The 13,928-nt window shown below is 40.7% G+C and overlaps 1 protein-coding gene across 1 annotated transcript in view; it reads left to right on the forward strand.

Moving 5' to 3' along the window:
- ZFPM2 (zinc finger protein, FOG family member 2) overlaps window positions 1-13,928 on the forward strand; it is a 588,691-nt gene that overhangs the window by 473,771 nt on the left and 100,992 nt on the right. The gene's annotated exons all lie outside the window — the stretch shown is intronic.

Genomic DNA, 13,928 nt, shown 5'->3' on the forward strand with positions numbered 1-13,928 from the left:
TAATCGAACATTAGGGTAAAATGCTTTCGATCTGCAAACAAAAATCTACAGTATTTATAATATTCAGAACAATAGGAAGTAGGATATTAATGGTGTTTTTACCATGGAGTCTTGTTACATAATATATGTATATCGTGTAGCTAATATGAATAGTAAATGTATCCTTAAAATGAACCTGTCATGTAAAAAAAAATGCTATGAAACAGCAGATATGGGGTTAATCTGCAGGTTAATGGCGTTCTGAAGCTGCCCTGCACCTGCACTTAATGTCTGACTTCTGGGAGGAAACTAACTTTAACTTTATTCCTCCCTGCAGCCTCCGTTTTTCAGTCATAGGGGTGGATCGGCGCGACTTCAGTCATCGCTCAGTATACAGTGGGTGCGGAAAGTATTCAGACCCCTTTAAATTTTTCACTCTTTGTTTCATTGCAGCCATTTGGTAAATTCTAAAAAGTTCATATTTTTTCTCATTAAAGTACACTCTGCACCCCATCTTGACTGAAAAAACAGAAATGTAGACATTTTTTGCAAATTTATTAAAAAAGAAAAACTGAAATATCACATGGTCATAAGTATTCAGACCCTTTGCTCAGACACTCATATTTAACAACAACATCTGGATGGACGGAACTCAAAATGACAACATTTTTGTTGGGCTTTCCTTGATATACTGTAAGTGTAAAATTGTCTTCATTTCTAAACACTTTAGTGTTGTACAATTCCTCTTTCATGGATTTTATTTCTTTAGGCACTTCTCGCCTTATCTTGTTCAGTGTTCCCACGATGGTTGTTCCTTTGCTTTTTAGCTATTTAGCTAATTTTACTGAAGTAAAATAATTATCGGTTGTAACATTGCGACCTTTTTTCAAAAACGGGTCCAATAACTTCATTACCACATGGTCAGCTAAACGGTCCTCAGCACGGCGTGTGTCATCTTTGCCTAGAAAAGGGAAGCCATTTGCCAGATATTTGCTCCTCTTATCAACAGCTAGCCAATATTTGTGGCCATATTTATCTGGTTTGGAAGGCATGTACTGCGTGAATGGACACCTAGTTTTGCTTGGGAAAAGTTGCTCATCCACCGTTATGTATGGGCCAGGTTTGTAACACGCAATACAATTTTCAATAAACCTGTCCCACACAGTAGAAAATAGAGCAAACTTGTCCGTTTGCAGTCTCTCCGATCGAGTAGATTTCTCATCAAATCTGAGAAACCTCATAATTTCAACAAAGCGGTCCCTAGACATTGTCGCTTTGCAAAACGGTATTCCCCAGTCATTACACCAAATACTGCTAATCGAGTGACGGTTCGTGCCAGATATTCCACGAGCATAGAATATCGCAATGAATGCATCTAGCTCCTCATCAGATAGAGTAAACTGTAAATTATTGTTGCTGCATGCTTCTGCAAGCGTACAGTTTTTTATATGTGTCAATATATATGAATCAAAAAATAAACGCCATGCGCTCAAAGGACTATCGATAATGATATTTCTTCTGGCGTATCCTGTAGGGCCAGGTGCTTCTCGAAGAATATTTTGGCTGTCACGCCTACCAGGCAAGTGTTCTCCAATTTCAACAGGTTTCCATTGAATACCATCCGCTGAAACTAGTATTCCTTCAGATTCGCCTTCTCTGGTGTTTCTTGTTGCATTACCTTCGCCGCCATCGTTATCTGTTGTTCTTTCATTTCTGGGATGTTTTGCTGATTTTTTCTGTCCACGACCAGGAGGATGGTCACGAGGCAACATAACTGCATGAGCCCGATCCCCAGTTGATGTGCTTGGAATATCTGTAAAAAAGTCTATGAATATTTAGAATTTTTGTTTTGTAAGGGTCCGTGCACACTGGCTGGATTAGCGGCGGAATATCCGACCGGATATTCTCACCACAATCCGGCCCGTACCTGCCCGCTCAGGTACAGAGCGGAGTTTCATACCTGAAGCTCCGCTCCGAACCCCGGGCTGGAGCCGCTGTCTGGGACGGAGCCGTGCTCGCGCGTAAGCAAGCGATGCTCTGTCCCTGACAGCGTCTCCAGCCCGGGGTTCGGAGCGGAGCTTCAGGCATGAGCGGGCAGGTACGGCCTGTATTGCGGCAAGAATATCCAGATGGCTATTCAGCCAGAATTCTGCTAGTGTGCACAGGCCCTAACTCAGTGTGTGGAAGAACAAATAAATACACATAACTACTTACCTTCTGGATTTGTTCCTTCTGAGTCTTCAGATTCACTTGATATGTTCTGAGGAATGAAATCTTCATCACTGTCAGAATCAAATACATGTTCCTGCAATTCGGATTCCGATTCATCCTCCGGTATGGATTGCAAAGTAGCCAGAATATCCTGAGGCTTTATCAAACGTCTTCTCTCCATATTCCTCACAAATTCCATAATTCTATATAGTTCCCTGCTGAAAAATAGAAATGAAATGAAAACTAAAAGAAATAATAACTGTTCTGCCACCTTCAAAAGTAGGTGGGCTGAATCAGTTGACAGACAGCTAAACTATTTCATAACAATTCATACCTGTATGAGTCTTCAGAGCTCGTATGTCTGCGTCTGTTCTCTTTGTCTCTTCAGCTGAACTGAAAGTAAAGTTACTATCCAGAATACTGTCTCCTGCTAGGACCTTAGAAAAACACCACCCTTCATTAGCATAAGATAAGAGCCTAGAGTAAACAAGCTATTTTGTTCAGCATTACACAGTAATACAAGCAGGTAAAACACAAGGAAAATGTGAAAAGTTGACATGTAAATTGAACTACATCTATATGAACATCAGGGTAAATAAGACAGAGTGAAAAAATTATGCACAAAACTTTATAGCAACATTTAGTGACAAAAGGACCTCAAAATATAGTAGGGAGTCAAAATGACTCCCTTCAGTAGTTCTTGGTAAATTTTGAGAAAAACGCGCAAATTTTTCACCAAAATTATTTATTCTCACAAAATCTTTTTTCACATCATATTTGAGGAAAAGTCACCGAGTTTCAAGCCGGAATTCTGAAAAATGTAGTCACAGAAGAGAAATAAAAAACGAAAGGAGTCAAAATGACTCCATCAGTAGTTCTAGTGTTAACCATATATCAGCAGGTAAATAACTGCTCGGAACATCATAGTTTCCTTTAAGAAGGAGTTTTGAAAACCCAATTTCTGATCAATCAATAGTGAATTCTGGATTAAGGTTTGTCCCATGCTCTCTTCTGGAGCTCAACACTCCCTTGCTTACTTACTTCCTGCATCCTTTCCTACTTGATTCATTGCACTGTGATGATACAATATGAGGAAGCTATTGTCTCTGCAGCATCTCCAGCTGGCCTTACTGCAGTGTCTACAAGCTCAGCACAATAGAGCTTGTAAGCATTGTGGATGGTCGGCCAACACCTCTAGATAGAAGAGAAACAATAGGTGGGTCGTGTGCACTGCAGATGGAGATCCGAAAGAATAGTCCTGGATACAAAGTAGACTTGATGTGGTGCTGCTCTGGTCATTATCTGCTTGTTGTGACCTGCCGAATCGCTCCAATGTTGATGTGGTTTTTATTATCAATGTGTTTCAAGGTCTTCAGACTTCTTCATCAGGATATAACCACATACAACTGCTCCTTTGTATGTGGTTAGTGTCGGACTGGGGTGTCAAGGGCTCACCAGTTATATTGATTCTGAGGGGTCCATTGTTCTGTATGGTATATTTTCTGACCCCTTTTCACAAATGTTCTTATCCTTCTATATGATAATAAACTGGGTAGATTATAAAATGAATGATGAGATTCTTGTACATGTTGCAAAAAAAGTGAATTGTGCCAATTAATGCTCATTTAAGGGTATGGGGGGCCCACCGGGAGATTCACCTGTCCTCCCGTGGGCCAGTCCGAGCCTGTATGTGGTATATCCTTATGAAGAAGACTGAAGACTTTGAAACGCGTTGATAATAAAACCGCATCAAGTCTGCTTTGTTTCCTGGACCATTCTTTCGGATCTCCATCAGCAGCGCAGACAATCCACCTATTGTTTCTATCCTGGCGTGTAACCCAAAATGATACCAATAGAAAAGTCAACTCAAGAAACAACACACAAACATTTTTCTTGTGTTCATATTATAGCACAAAAGTAGGAAAAAAAAATATATATATATACAGCAAGTGTAAAATGGGCACAGGCATATTGTAGAATAAAATAAAAGGTCACTTATTATGCATGGTGTGAATACTGTAAAAAAAAAATAAACCAAAAATTTTAATCTAAAAAACTTGACACCAGTCGGACCTCATAGACTTATAATGAAATCCGATGGGGTTTTATTGTGTTGTCTGTTGTTTTGATAGCAAGAATACAGTAGCATGCTGGTGGCTCAGTGGTTAGAACATGCAGCGCTGGGGTCCTGGGTTCAAATCCCACCAAGGACAACATCTGCAAGGAGTTTGTATGTTCTCCCCGTGTTTACGTGGGTTTCCTGGGTTCTCCATTTTTTTTCCCACACTATAAAGACATCCTGATAGGGAATTATATGAATATCTGTAAAATGCTATGGAAATAATGGCGCTATATAATAAAGTAAAATAAATAAGTAAGCAGTGCTAGTCTTGCTATCAAGTGTGATTGAACTGCTGACAGAGTCTCCGCCTCAATGTGAACACAGTCTAAATATGACAACAGCAAAAATAATAATAATAATAATATTACTAAAAGTGTTTTCAGAGTGAGTGGCTCACTGCAGCATAATACTGCAAGGTGGAGATTTTGACATTTGAGATAGAAATTGTCTTTCCTCTGGTCCGGTCCACCATAGATCATGTTCCATGTGATAATTATAATGTACTATTCTTAATGTTTTCAGCAAAATGTGGAAAACAAAATAAGTAATCTGACAGTGGTGGGTCTGAGACACAAAGCCGCTTGTTTGCAGCATAATTAAAAGGAAGTAAATCTTTCAGAAATTAAATTCAGCCCAATTAAATTGTCAGTCTTAATTTTAATAATGGAAAGGCCGCGTGTGCGCTGTGTGAACGGTTGTTTTTAATACACTCTAGAACAATAATAATGGATAGGTGAGCTTTTATAATTGTTTTAATTAGAGTCTGAAGGGCTAAATCAGCAACTCAGGGACGCTGCTCTGTACCGCACTGCTCAATTATCACGTCTGTGTACCTATATATAACTAGATCTGTCTATATATACATGTCTGTTACTAAATCTCTTTCTTGTTTTTTTTTTGCTTTTAATAAGACCTCATTCACACGTCCGATTTTCACGTGCAAGTGCTACTGTGCACATGTCCGTGTTTTTTTCACGGATCGAGAGGACGGCGGAAAATTGCAGACACATGTTCAATTCAAGAATTCAAGAGTCGGATCATAATCGTCAATGCAAGTCTATGGGTCCGTGAAAAAATCGGACTGCACTCAGTTGACATCCGAGTGCTTTCTGATTTTCACAGACTGACAGAATGGAAAAGGTGGAGAAACTTTTTTTTTTTTCAGTTGTCCACGTATGAGAAAAACGGACGACACTCAGCAAAAACTCTGATTAGAGTCTCATCGAAATAATCAATTAATTTTTCTCATATGTGAGAAAATCGGACGTCTGGATAAGCCCTTAGGTTGATCAGAAAGGTCTTCGAAAAGCTGCACGACAGCTGCAGTGGAGTCAGTACAAGACTGCTAATAGGTCTGTGTCTATCTATCTATCTATCTATCTATCTATCTCTCTATCATCTATCTATTTATCATCTATCTCTCTGTCTCTTATCTATCTCTCTATTTATTATCTACAGTGAGTACGGAAAGTATTCAGACCCCTTTAAATTTTTCACTTTTTGTTTCATTGCAGCCATTTGGTAAATTCTTGACTCAAAAAAAAACAGAAATGTCGAAATTTTTGCAAATTTATTAAAAAAGAAAAACTGAAATATCACATGGTCATAAGTATTCAGCCCCCTTGCTCAGTATTGGAGTAGAAGCCCCCTTTTGAGCTAGTACAGCCATGAGTCTTCTTGGGAATGATGCAACAAGTTTTTCACTCCTGGATTTGGGAATCCTCTGCTATTCTTCCTTGAAGATCCTCTCCAGTTTCGTCAGGTTGGATGGTGAACGTTGGTGGACAGACATTTTCAGGTCTCTCCAGAGATGCTCAATTGGGTTCAGGTCAGGGCTCTGGCTGGGCCAGTCAAGAATGGTCACAGAGTTGTTCTTTTAGCTGTGTGCTTATGGTCATTGTCTTGTTGGAAAGTGAACCTTCGGCCAAGTATGAGGTCCAGAGCACTCTGTAAGAGGTTTTTATCCAGGATATCTCTGGACTTGGCCGCATTCATGATTCCTTCAATTGCAACCAGTCGTCCTGTCCCTGCAGCTGAAAACACCCCTATAGCATGCTGCCACCACCATGTTTCACTGTTGGGATTTTATTGGGCAGGTGATGAGCAGTGCCTGGTTTTCTCCACACATACCGCTTAGAATTATCACCAAAAAGTCCTATCTTCATCTCATCAGACCAGAGAATCTTATTTCTCATAGTCTGGGAGTCCTTCATGTGTTTTTGAGCAAACTATGTGGGCTTTCATATGTCTTGCACTGAGGAGAGGCTTCCATCGGGCCACTCTGCCATAAAGGCCCGACTGGTGGAGGGCTGCAGTGATAGTTGACTTTGTGGAACTTTCTCCCATCTCCCTCCTGCATCTCTGGAGCTCAGCCACAGTGATCGTGGGGTTCTTCTTTATCTCTCTCACCAAGGCTCTTCTCCCATGATTGCTCAGTGTGGCTGGATGGCCAGGTCAAGGAAGACTTCTGGTGGTCCCAAACTTCTTCCATTTAAGGATTATGGAGGCCACTGTGCTCTTAGTAACCTTGAGTAATGCAGAAATTCTTTTGTAACCTTGGCCAGATCTGTGCCTTGCCACAATTCTGTCTCTGAGCTCCTTGGGCAGTTCCTTTGAGCTCATGATTCTCATTTGGTCTGACATGCACTTTGAGCTGTGAGGTCTTATATAGACAGGTGTGTGCCTTTCCAAATCAAGTCCTATCAGTTTAATTAAACACAGCTGGACTCCAATGAAAGAGTAGAACCATCTCAAGGAGGATCACAAGGAAATGGACAGCATGTGACTTAAATATGAGTGTCTGAGCAAAGGGTCTGAATACTTATGACCTTGTGATATTTCATTTTTTCTTTTTTAATAAATTTGCAAAAATTTCTACATTTCTGATTTTTAGTCAAGATGGGGTGCAGAGTGTACTTTAATGAGAAAAAAAATGAACTTTTTAGAATTTACCAAATGGCTGCAATGAATCTATCTATCTATCTATTATCTATCTATCTATCTATCTATCTATCTATCTATCTATCTATCTCTCTGTTATCTATCTATCTATCTATCCCATATCTATCTATCTCTCTATCTCTCTCTCTATCTATCTATCTATCTATCTATCTATCTGTCTATCCCATATCTATCTGTCTATCTCATATCTAACTATCTATCTATCAGATGGAATGGAACAGCAGCAAAACATTATATTTCAAGTTCAATGTCTCTTTGGACAAAAAAGCTATTTCTCCACAAAAAGTTGAAGTTTATTAGCTCATGTGGCAACATTTTGGTTCTATTACAGAATCACAGACAGAACAATAGCTGATAGATCATCATAATGCACAATTTCACCTGATTTGGGGGTGGTAGTGACCCCCTTACCTCTTGTGCGGCTGCACAGGTTGCACTAATGATATATCCGCACCTCCATCTTTCTATCGGTCTAATTTCTGCATCTAACCCTGACATCTTAGAGAAAAATGTTCCTGTGTAGGGGACAGTCGGGAGGGATAGCTTGGCTCACAGCGATCTAATGTGTATGAGGGTCTTTATCTTTTGCTCCCCAGCAGCTATAATCAGCATCAGTTTCTTTCTTCCCATTCATATAAACATGCACACTTGGCTGATATAAATTACATTTGGGATTTTAATCTCTAAAGTAAATTGTTCCTCCAAATATCTGGACATCTTCAATTAGAAATTTAATGGCAGGAAAGTGAACGGTCTGGTTGCTTACTACAATAAACACCTTCCAAGCAGGCAGTGCTTGGTTACCTGACATCCAAGTGAGTTGTGACAAATGGCAAACCCAGCGTGCGATATATTTGGAAAGTCTATTTAAAGAGAAGCTATTATCAGAAAATGACCTACTGTTTATATCAGGTTTTTGAGTTACATGTATTTTTTATGAGTCAGCATTAGAACTACAATTCTACATTACTGTAAAGTCCCTGGCATCCCAGCTCCACCCCCTCTTCATCTCTTTCCCCAGCTGCTTCTCATCTCCCCCTTTCCAGGGACTTTGCAATGATGTAGAATTACTGAAGTTCTAATGATGACTCATGCAGTAAAAAGAGACTTCCTGTTTTTATAGATCATAGAAGGATTCAGCTAGTTTTTAATCATGTGATGTCATAGACCTAAAGAGAATAATTAACTGGGTAGAAGGGCAAAACAAGCAATTGTAAGTACACAGTGCTATATAATATGATGACTGCAATATATGAGGAGTGCTTATTTAAAGAAGTAGGAATTATAGGAGTTTCCCTTTTTAAAATGATTGTCCAATCACAGACAATATTTTTAATCTAAGATCTGACTCCTAAGCCCATCAGCAAAATCAGCTGTTGTCAAAAGAGGGTTATTATTATTATTAATAATTTATATAGCGCCATTGATTCCATGGCGCTGTACATAAGAAGGGGTTACATACTAAATACAGATATCACTTACAGTAAACAAACTAAGATTGATGGAACGGTACGGAGGGAAGAGGACCCTGCCCTTGCGGGCTTACATTCTACAGGAAAGGGGCGGAGACAGTAGGTTGAGGGGTTGCAGTAGTTCCGGTGTTGGTTGAGGTGGCAGCAAGCAAGGTCATGGCAGGCTGTAAGCTTGTTTGAAGAGATGGGTTTTCAGGTTCCGTCTGAAGGATCCAGGTGTGGTGGATAATCGGACTTGTTGAGGCACAGAATTCCATAGGACGGGGGATATTCGGGAAAAATCTTGGAGGCGATTGCGTGAGGAACGAATAAGTGTGGAGAAGAGAAGGAGGTCTTGGGAGGAACGGAGGTTACGTGAGGGAATATATCGGGAGATTAGTTCAGAGATGTACGGAGGAGAGAGGTTGTGGATGGCTTTGTAGGTCAGTGTTAGTAGTTTGAACTGGATATGCTGGGGGAATGGGAGCCAATGAAGGGATTTGCAAAGGGGGGTAGCAGAGGAGTAGCGAGGTGAGAGATGAACGAGTCGTGCAGCAGAGTTGAGGATGGACTGGAGGGGTGCGAGAGTGTTAGCAGGGAGGCCACAGAGGAGAATGTTGCAATAGTCGAGGCGGGAAATGATGAGGGCATGCACAAGCAGTTTAGTAGATTGAGGGTTGAGGAAAGGACGAATTCTGGAAATATTTTTGAGCTGGAGGCGACAGGAGGTGGCGAGAGCTTGGATGTGGGGTTTGAAGGACAGGGCAGAGTCAAGGGTTACTCCGAGGCAGCGGATTGTCGGTACAGTGGAAAGAGTAATGTCATTTATTGTGATAGAAACATCAGGTGGGAAAGATATGCGAGATGGGGGAAAGATAATGAGTTCGGTTTTGTCCACATTGAGCTTGAGGTAGCGGGAGGAGAAGAAGGAGGATATGGCTGCTAGACATGCTGGGATTCTGGACAGCAGAGAGGTGACATCTGGGCCAGAGAGGTAGATCTGGGTGTCATCAGCGTACAGATGGTACTGGAAACCATGGGATTTTATGAGCTGTCCCAGGCCAAGGGTGTAGATTGAGAAGAGTAGGGGTCCTAGGACAGAGCCTTGAGGAACTCCAACAGAGAGGGGGCAGGGTGAGGAGATAGTGTGGGAGTGGGAGACGCTAAATGTGCGGTTAGAAAGGTATGAGGAGATCCAGGATAGGGCAAGGTCTTTGACGCCAAAGGAAGAGAGGATCTGTAGTAGGAGGCAATGGTCAACTGTATCGAAAGCAGAGGATAGGTCAAGAAGAAGGAGTACAGAGAATTGTCTGTTAGCTTTGGCTGTAAGTAAGTCATTGGTGATTTTGGTACGGGCAGTTTCGGTGGAATGGTGAAGGCGGAAGCCAGATTGTCTGTTGTCGAAGAGAGAGTTAGATGAAAAGTGGGAGGAAAGTTCAGCGTGTGCGTGTTGCTCGAGGAGTTTGGAGGCAAATGGGAGCAGTGATATAGGGTGATAGCTGGACAAGGCGGTTAGGTCAAGGGATGGCTTTTTGAGGATGGACATGATTGTGGCATGTTTGAAGGCAGCAGGGAAAGTACCAGAAGATAGTGATAGGTTGAAGAGATGGGTTAGGGATGGGATGAGTGTGGGGGTGAGGTTGGGGAGGAGGTGGGATGGGATGGGGTCGAGTGCACATGTCGTGAGATGTGATTTGGAGAGGAGACGAGTAAGGTCTTTTTCCGTGATGTTGGGAAGGGAGGTTATGGGGGTAGGGAAATGCTGTGGAAAACAAAGGGGTTGTGGTGGTCGGACAGTAAAGAGTTGCCGTGTTTGGTCAATCTTGTTTTTGAAGTGTGTGGCAAACTCCTCAGCAGAGATGAGGGAGGTCGGAGGGGGATACGTATGAGTCCTGCAGCGACCACTACAGGGGAAATGAAGTATTACATGCAGCATAGTCTTCCATGCAGTAGATTGAAGAACCAAGTCCTCCAATGGCTATGGTTCATGGGAGCCAATGTGACATATGTCAATACAGTGGCATACTTTGGATCCTTTGCTCATAGACATATGTTGGGAGCCAATTTTTCTGAGATCAGGTAAGATGTAAATTGAGGCTAAAGGAGAATGTTCTGCCTCCTTGTGGTCAGTATTACTTGTTACAGGATGGGTCCAGATTTTTTTTTTTAATTTTTGCACATAAAAACAAATGCCGCCTACCTCTGTATTGTAATGAGCCGCATACATTTACAAAGTATCTCGCCCGGGTATACATACCTATCTCTGTGTGCCAATATTCCAGCCCTAAATCCTGTTATCAGCAGACATTGTGATACATAAAAACAGACAATGAGGAAAGCTGTAGAGACAGGGTGGCAAGGAAGCGACGGCGCACTTTACATTGACATTAATGCAGAATGAAGCCGGGGCAGATCTGCCTTGTTCTTTTAAAATCATTACAATGTTTGCATAGGCTGGGTAATGTTTGTTTTACATGTAAAGGGATTCTTATTTGTCTCAAAGACACATTTCTAATGAAACCCATTAGAATTCATAGACCAACGGGTTTGTTAAAATACGTTAGCTGCTGATATTGACTGATATTCCTGCTACTGTTATCTTTTTAATTGGATCTGTTGAAATTCTAATGAGATAATGGGAAGTTTTCGTATTCTATAATATAAATTTCTGGAAGTCTTCACTTTAATCTCTGGCCAGCCAGGCATTACCCACACTAGCCAGGTATGAATTTCCTAATCCTGATTGAATGTGTCTAGTTGCATTTAATTTAGTTCTTTAAAGAAATGGGTGAACTTGCTGAATTTTAAGTGCTAATGACGTTGAAAGACTAATATCACCACCTAGAGTTGAGCGTGTCGCAGGAACAGGCTCCGTGGGTCCATCCTCTCATCTCTGACAACTTAGCTTTGTCGTGACCGGAATTAGGGACATTGTTCTGTCGAGGATTATATAGAAAGAAAGAAAAGGTCTGGGAAAGGGACACCTCTTATAGTGTAATAATGCAGAAGGGTGGACATCCTTTATGGAAAGTTATAACAAAACAAATATTTACAAAAACAAAGTTTTCGTAAATAATTTTAATCATATAAATCTAATATAAATAATATAAGAATTAATCAGTTATTTTAAGTTGTGTATAAATAATATTGATTTTGAAAAATATTTTTAATAATAAAGTCCTATAAATTTTAGAGAATTTTTTTGGGGGAGTGTGTAGACACAAAACTCAAAACTGGACTATCACACAATTAGTTGGAGAAAACCAGCAAGAGAGTAGGACATGTTATGTAACACTGTATATTAGGTGATCTATCAAGACACACTAAGAGTTGGTGTGAGTTGATTTTCAGGACCAGGTCTCTTGGCCTCGTCGGTGATCTGTGGCTGCTGGACGGGAGCCCTAAGAATGCTCCTCTTTTGATAAACCAACTTGAGGCATTTTACAGAGCTTCTGTCCAGTGGTCAGAGTTTCTGCTGGATGAGATCTTGCAAATGTATTTGCACCAACTCAAGTATGATACTAGACACAAATATATATATATGATTAGTGGAAAAATGGATCTCAGCAGATGTAGGACAGTTTCATATGGCTTTATTTAAAGATGAGCGAACCCAAACTTAAAAGTTTGGGTTCGTACCGGACAGTTAGTGTCCGGTGCTAAACTCCGAACATGGATTTCTCCAGGAAGTCTGTTGGAATGTTCAGAGTTTCGGGGGAAGTCTGTTGGAATGTTCGGAGTTTCGGGGGAAGTCTGTTGGAATGTTCAGAGTTTCGGGGGAGGTCTGTTGGAATGTTCAGAGTTTCAGGGGAAGTCCGTTGGAATGTTCAGAGTTTCGGGGGAAGTCTGTTGGAATGTTCGGAGTTCCGGGGAAAGTCTGTTGGAATGTTCGGAGTTCCAGGGGAAGACCAGAAGGAGAAGAGAGAGGCTCTGGTTTAGGTTTATATACAGTTGTGGTATCCAAATCGAACTTTGGACTAAAGTTTGGGTCGAGAACCAGCACTCGACATTCCATGGGTCCGCTCATCCCTAGCTGTATTATGACCACCAGACCTAGGTGCCCCATGGTTTTCCAAACTCCATTACTCTTGTGTTATATAAGTTTGGTTCAGAAGAATTGTGTGATCGGGGTTTCACAACAGCATGATGCATCCACTGTTTTGCACCTGTATTATCCCCTCAAATCGAAACCATAGGGACCTATTATGCTGGTGGTTCTGGTCAATAAACTCACACTTGGGGCACGATTTCTGGCCTTAATGCAATAGTTTTATTATATTGCAAATACTTAAAACCGGCAACGACTGTCTTTTCATTCTTTCATAAATATACAGTACATGATATCACTATTGGTCCAAGTGCAATCCGAAAAAACATTGGATCGCACTGGGACCAATGTTATTCTATGGGCCCATGCAAAAGTCCGATTTTTTTCATGGACAAATAAAATTGGCAGCAGATATTTGGATCTCTCTCCCCCATGCAAGCCAATGAGTCTATGGAAAACAAGGACCCGCACTTAGATGACATCAAAGTGCACAGGCTGACAGAATGGAGAAGATGGAGAATTTTTTTTTCCCATTTTCTCCTTATCCAAGAAAATCTGATCACATTACGATCATACTCTGATCAGAGTGTGATTAGCATAATTGTACTGATTTTCTCGAAAGAGAGAAAATAAGGTTGTGTGACTCCAGCCTTAACCATATAAATGTCGCTATCAATCAAAGACAGCGTCATTTAAATTCTTCAGTCAACTCTTGTTGAACCCCATGATGCAATTGTGGGGGTGCTGATGGTTGTTATAGCAGCTAGGGGCTTGCTGAAGGTCCCCATGTTTGTCATCTTAGTCCTCCAAAGGCCCGGACTTCAAAGGAGAAAGTCGTTTTGACAATATATCAGTATAGAGGAAGGAATGAAATAAACATAGGTTCTAATAAAAAAAAAAAAAAGTTTTTTTTTTTAAAAATATTAAAAATATATACAATTCAAATTCCTCTTTTTCTCACTTTAAAAATAAAGCAAGCATTTATTAATATATACATAAACTTGTTTGGTGTTGCCATAGTCATAGTAATCTGGAAAATTATCAAAACTACAATTTGTCCCTCAAAAAAAACAAAACTGAAAAATAAAACAGTTGTGGCTCTTGGGGAAAAAAAAAATGTCTTGTAATGAGGGGGTTAGCCATCAACCTACTTATA

The sequence above is a fragment of the Phyllobates terribilis genome, unplaced genomic scaffold (genome assembly GCF_046119375.1).
Source record: "Phyllobates terribilis strain yellow unplaced genomic scaffold, ASM4611937v1 Scaffold_4__5_contigs__length_816908805, whole genome shotgun sequence".
Taxonomy (NCBI): Eukaryota; Metazoa; Chordata; class Amphibia; order Anura; family Dendrobatidae; genus Phyllobates; species Phyllobates terribilis.